Here is a 6,718-nt window from a genome sequence, read left to right as displayed (position 1 = left end):
AAGAGCCGGAGGAACATCAACATCCGTACCAACTGAAGAGCCGGAGGAACATCAACACCTGCGCCAACTGAAGAGCCAGAGGAACGTCAACATCCGTACCAACTGAAGAGCCGGAAGAACATCAACACCTGCACCAACTGAAGAGCCGGAAGAACATCAACACCTGCACCAACTGAAGAGCCGGAAGAACATCAACACCTGCACCAACTGAAGAGCCGGAGGAACATCAACATCCGTACCAACTGAAGAGCCGGAGGAACATCAACACCTGCGCCAACTGAAGAGCCAGAGGAACGTCAACATCCGTACCAACTGAAGAGCCGGAAGAACATCAACACCTGCACCAACTGAAGAGCCGGAAGAACATCAACACCTGCACCAACTGAAGAGCCGGAGGAACAGCGCCTTCACCAGCGATACGTCTGCTTTCATTAAAACACCTCTGAACCCCAGGAATGAATCCGGGGAGTGTGACTGAGCAGCCGCTGACCTTGTGATGACCCCTTGCTGACCTCCGGGCTCATCACAGAAGATTGTCTAGAAGCTTCAGGAGGAGGTGGATGTTTTTAAGCTGATGAAGCTCCGCTGCGTTCCTCGTGGCTGCGGCTGTAATGTGTGTGTGTGGGCTGTGTGTAGCAGCAGGTTCTAATCTCTGTCTTCTCCTTGTTTCCTGTCGTTTTCCTGCCTTTCTTCTCTTTCTAGCTGCGAGATCTAGAGCCCTCTAACGGGGCCTGTGGTTTAGAGCTCCTTTTAATAAAGAAAGTAACAGTCCGCCGGACTTTGATCTTCTGGACCTGAACTGTCCATCTCTCCAGTTGTGACCTGCTGTCTGTGTAGAGAGAACTCTCAAGAGACAAACTTGCCTTGATCAACAAGCCTCTCCTTTCTGCCATCTAAGATGTGACTTATGATTTTATTCCTGAAATAAAAATCTGAACTGAAACACTGGTTACTCTGTTATTATGGCCTCACTGCTGGACCTGCTGCTGGACCTGCTGCTGGACCTGCTGCTGGACCTGCTGCTGGACCATCTAACGCATGCTAGAACTGTGTACAGCCCTGTGTGGTCAAGCAGAGGAGGAGCGGGCTCACTGGTGAATCAGGTGACCCGGGTTTGCGAGATGAGGTAGTGTGTGTGTGTGTGTGTGTGTGTGTGTGTGTGTGGGGGGGGGGTGTCCGTATGGAGGGGGATTACTGTCCTTCATCGCTGTGGTTTAAAGTGTTCATTTTGATGTTCTGAGAATTCTGCTTAAGCTCAAAACCACATCAGTATGTAATCACCACTGTCCAGCTGACCTAAAAACAAGCCTGGGACAATGCCTCCTGACCAGCGGTCAGATTAATCCCAACAACACAAAAGATTAACTCCGCGGCTTTCGCTGCAAACTCTGTGCAGGAGGGTGAGTTACGGGAGTGGGGCTGTGTTCCCTGAGCTGGGGGTCCGACTGGGGGATTTTCACTGCTGGGCTGAGTGGAAACTGTGCGGTCAGACACACGTCTACAGATCTGCAGTCTGTCACTGTACACCAGCTGAGTGGAGCTGCAGTGGAGGGGTTTCTGATTTACTGGCCATCCAGGAGTGGAGTCCATCACTGGGAGTTTGATACAGTACCATTCTGAGCCGTCAGTGTGTTCCCAGCTCGAGGCTGAGAGTCCGAGCAGAGTCTGGCGGGGTCTGGCCGCTGAGACGTGGCGAGTGGTCAATTAGATTAGTGCTGCTACTGTCTTCATGTCCAGCGCAGGGCCGGTGTAGCAGGATTACACAGAGACCCATATAATCCCTCATGTTTAAATCTCCCAGCTCTCTCGCCCGGACAGATCCCTGCTGCCGGGATTACTCTCACACACACTCTCACACACTCACACACACTGACACTCACACACTCACACTCACACACAGCGGTCCAGGGCGGCGGTGTCGTGGTGGTGATGAGGATGTGAGGGACAGGAGCTGGACGCTACCGTGCTGGATCTTGGGCCGTGTGGCAGGTAGAGTGACTGCGGGGGTGTCTTCAGGTCTTTATGTGGACAGACAGTGAGAGCAGTGCTGCTGGACACAGGTGTGCTCAGTGACCCCTCCTCTAACACACCTTTAAGCTACGTGATCGGACAGGACAGGGTCGGTCTGTAGGGCAGTTCTGCTGAGCTGGTGTGTGTCAGGATCTGGATCTGCCAGACAAGCCTCCAGGGTTCTGAGCCCTGCTGTGGGGGACGTCCAGAGGACTCCAGATGTGTCACAGTACACGCCGTCCTCTGAGCTTCTACTGTCCCTCTCAGCAGAACACAGCCAGGGATTCACTCGTTACTGTGAGGGCGGACAGGTCAGGACCAGCTCTCTCTCTGTGTGTGTGTGTGTGTGTGTGTGTGTGTGTGGTACAGCAGTGGTAGTTCAGGCAGGCTGATGCTTTCAGGGATCAGGGGGTCATGAGATCATGCTCAACCCCCCCCCCCCTCTCTCTGACCTCCATCTGTTGGAGCCGTGATGGACAGATTCCAGATGAGAGTAAAACCTCCGCTGCTGCTACACACGTTTCTCTTCTCCACCTTCTCTTAGCATCACCTTTAGCAGGACTGCTCTCTCTACCGGCAGTGTCTGATCTGCTACACAGCGTCACCTTTAGCAGGACTGATCTCTCTACCGGCAGTGTCTGATCTGCTACACAGCGTCACCTTTAGCAGGACTGCTCTCTCTACCGGCAGTGTCTGATCTGCTAGACAGCGTCACCTTTAGCAGGACTGCTCTCTCTACCGGCAGTGTCTGATCTGCTAGACAGCGTCACCTTTAGCAGGACTGCTCTCTCTACCGGCAGTGTCTGATCTGCTACACAGCGTCACCTTTAGCAGGACTGCTCTCTGCTACACAGCGTCACCTTTAGCAGGACTGCTCTCTCTACCGGCAGTGTCTGATCTGCTACACAGCGTCACCTTTAGCAGGACTGCTCTCTCTACAGGCAGTGTCTGATCTGCTAGACAGCGTCACCTTTAGCAGGACTGCTCTCTCTACCGGCAGTGTCTGATCTGCTACACAGCGTCACCTTTAGCAGGACTGCTCTCTCTACAGGCAGTGTCTGATCTGCTAGACAGCGTCACCTTTAGCAGGCAGTGTCTGATCTGCTACACAGCGTCACCTTTAGCAGGACTGCTCTCTCTACCGGCAGTGTCTGATCTGCTACACAGCGTCACCTTTAGCAGGACTGCTCTCTCTACCGGCAGTGTCTGATCTGCTAGACAGCGTCACCTTTAGCAGGCAGTGTCTGATCTGCTACACAGCGTCACCTTTAGCAGGACTGCTCTCTCTACAGGCAGAGTCTGATCTGCTACACAGCGTCACCTTTAGCAGGACTGCTCTCTCTACCGGCAGTGTCTGATCTGCTACACAGCGTCACCTTTAGCAGGACTGCTCTCTCTACAGGCAGTGTCTGATCTGCTACACAGCGTCACCTTTAGCAGGACTGCTCTCTCTACCGGCAGTGTCTGATCTGCTACACAGCGTCACCTTTAGCAGGACTGCTCTCTCTACCGGCAGTGTCCGATCTGCTAGACAGCGTCACCTTTAGCAGGACTGCTCTCTCTACCGGCAGTGTCCGATCTGCTACACAGCGTCACCTTTAGCAGGACTGCTCTCTCTACCGGCAGTGTCTGATCTGCTAGACAGCGTCACCTTTAGCAGGACTGCTCTCTCTACCGGCAGTGTCTGATCTGCTACACAGCGTCACCTTTAGCAGGACTGCTCTCTCTACCGGCAGTGTCTGATCTGCTAGACAGCGTCACCTTTAGCAGGACTGCTCTCTCTACCGGCAGTGTCTGATCTGCTACACAGCGTCACCTTTAGCAGGACTGCTCTCTCTACCGGCAGTGTCTGATCTGCTAGACAGCGTCACCTTTAGCAGGACTGATCTCTCTACCGGCAGTGTCTGATCTGCTACACAGCGTCACCTTTAGCAGGACTGCTCTCTCTACCGGCAGTGTCCGATCTGCTAGACAGCGTCACCTTTAGCAGGACTGCTCTCTCTACCGGCAGTGTCCGATCTGCTAGACAGCGTCACCTTTAGCAGGACTGCTCTCTCTACCGGCAGTGTCCGATCTGCTAGACAGCGTCACCTTTAGCAGGACTGCTCTCTCTACCGGCAGTGTCTGATCTGCTAGACAGCGTCACCTTTAGCAGGACTGCTCTCTCTACCGGCAGTGTCTGATCTGCTAGACAGCGTCACCTTTAGCAGGACTGATCTCTCTACCGGCAGTGTCTGATCTGCTACACAGCGTCACCTTTAGCAGGACTGCTCTCTCTACCGGCAGTGTCTGATCTGCTAGACAGCGTCACCTTTAGCAGGACTGCTCTCTCTACCGGCAGTGTCTGATCTGCTAGACAGCGTCACCTTTAGCAGGACTGCTCTCTCTACAGGCAGTGTCTGATCTGCTAGACAGCGTCACCTTTAGCAGGACTGCTCTCTCTACCGGCAGTGTCTGATCTGCTACACAGCGTCACCTTTAGCAGGACTGCTCTCTCTACCGGCAGTGTCTGATCTGCTACACAGCGTCACCTTTAGCAGGACTGCTCTCTCTACCGGCAGTGTCTGATCTGCTAGACAGCGTCACCTTTAGCAGGACTGCTCTCTCTACCGGCAGTGTCTGATCTGCTAGACAGCGTCACCTTTAGCAGGACTGATCTCTCTACCGGCAGTGTCTGATCTGCTACACAGCGTCACCTTTAGCAGGACTGCTCTCTCTACAGGCAGTGTCTGATCTGCTAGACAGCGTCACCTTTAGCAGGCAGTGTCTGATCTGCTAGACAGCGTCACCTTTAGCAGGACTGCTCTCTCTACCGGCAGTGTCTGATCTGCTACACAGCGTCACCTTTAGCAGGACTGCTCTCTCTACCGGCAGTGTCTGATCTGCTAGACAGCGTCACCTTTAGCAGGACTGCTCTCTCTACCGGCAGTGTCTGATCTGCTAGACAGCGTCACCTTTAGCAGGACTGATCTCTCTACCGGCAGTGTCTGATCTGCTACACAGCGTCACCTTTAGCAGGACTGCTCTCTCTACAGGCAGTGTCTGATCTGCTAGACAGCGTCACCTTTAGCAGGCAGTGTCTGATCTGCTACACAGCGTCACCTTTAGCAGGACTGCTCTCTCTACCGGCAGTATCTGATCTGCTACACAGCGTCACCTTTAGCAGGACTGCTCTCTCTACCGGCAGTGTCTGATCTGCTAGACAGCGTCACCTTTAGCAGGACTGCTCTCTCTACCGGCAGTGTCTGATCTGCTAGACAGCGTCACCTTTAGCAGGACTGCTCTCTCTACCGGCAGTGTCTGATCTGCTAGACAGCGTCACCTTTAGCAGGACTGCTCTCTCTACCGGCAGTGTCTGATCTGCTACACAGCGTCACCTTTAGCAGGACTGCTCTCTCTACCGGCAGTGTCTGATCTGCTAGACAGCGTCACCTTTAGCAGGACTGCTCTCTCTACCGGCAGTGTCTGATCTGCTAGACAGCGTCACCTTTAGCAGGACTGATCTCTCTACCGGCAGTGTCTGATCTGCTACACAGCGTCACCTTTAGCAGGACTGCTCTCTCTACAGGCAGTGTCTGATCTGCTAGACAGCGTCACCTTTAGCAGGCAGTGTCTGATCTGCTACACAGCGTCACCTTTAGCAGGACTGCTCTCTCTACCGGCAGTATCTGATCTGCTACACAGCGTCACCTTTAGCAGGACTGCTCTCTCTACCGGCAGTGTCTGATCTGCTAGACAGCGTCACCTTTAGCAGGACTGCTCTCTCTACAGGCAGTGTCTGATCTGCTAGACAGCGTCACCTTTAGCAGGACTGATCTCTCTACCGGCAGTGTCTGATCTGCTACACAGCGTCACCTTTAGCAGGACTGCTCTCTCTACAGGCAGTGTCTGATCTGCTAGACAGCGTCACCTTTAGCAGGCAGTGTCTGATCTGCTAGACAGCGTCACCTTTAGCAGGACTGCTCTCTCTACCGGCAGTATCTGATCTGCTAGACAGCGTCACCTTTAGCAGGACTGCTCTCTCTACAGGCAGTGTCTGATCTGCTAGACAGCGTCACCTTTAGCAGGACTGCTCTCTCTACCGGCAGTGTCTGATCTGCTGCACAGCGTCACCTTTAGCAGGACTGCTCTCTCTACCGGCAGTGTCTGATCTGCTAGACAGCGTCACCTTTAGCAGGACTGCTCTCTCTACCGGCAGTGTCTGATCTGCTAGACAGCGTCACCTTTAGCAGGACTGCTCTCTCTACCGGCAGTGTCTGATCTGCTAGACAGCGTCACCTTTAGCAGGACTGATCTCTCTACCGGCAGTGTCTGATCTGCTACACAGCGTCACCTTTAGCAGGACTGATCTCTCTACCGGCAGTGTCTGATCTGCTACACAGCGTCACCTTTAGCAGGACTGCTCTCTCTACCGGCATGTTTACTCTTATTCCATTAGGAATGATGCTCATGGTCCCTCTGGTGGACGTGGCCCTGCACTGCAGCCCACTCTGCTCATATGGCTGTGTGTGTGGGTGGTGGTCCGCTAAGAGCATGTAAATCCCCCAAAGCTCTTTTCCAGTCAGGTCCATTTTCTCTTTGACTGTTAGTGATCTGGGTCAGCGGCCTGAAAGTGGGACAGGGGCGTGAGCATTAATGGGAGCAGTAAATGACCCTGTGTGTGTGTGTGTGTGTGTGTGTGTGTGTGTGTGTGTGTTAGGTGTTGGTG

The 6,718-nt window shown here is 53.6% G+C and overlaps 1 protein-coding gene across 2 annotated transcripts in view; it reads left to right on the top strand.

Annotated features, from left to right (window-relative positions):
• The window catches only part of LOC140548780 (pikachurin-like), a 10,764-nt gene extending 9,821 nt beyond the window's left edge, over nt 1-943 (top strand). For both annotated transcript variants that reach the window (XM_072671935.1, XM_072671934.1), the window contains one exon: nt 1-943. This exon is cut by the window's left edge and continues 740 nt beyond it. The gene's annotated coding sequence lies outside the window, so the exon portion shown is untranslated.
• The last annotated feature ends 5,775 nt before the right edge of the window (nt 944-6,718 follow it).

This window comes from Salminus brasiliensis, assembly GCF_030463535.1.
Source record: "Salminus brasiliensis chromosome 20 unlocalized genomic scaffold, fSalBra1.hap2 SUPER_20_unloc_4, whole genome shotgun sequence".
Classification (NCBI taxonomy): domain Eukaryota; kingdom Metazoa; phylum Chordata; class Actinopteri; order Characiformes; family Bryconidae; genus Salminus; species Salminus brasiliensis.
The sequence above is the reverse complement of the archived record's forward strand: the minus strand, read 5'-3'. Positions and strand labels throughout refer to the sequence as shown.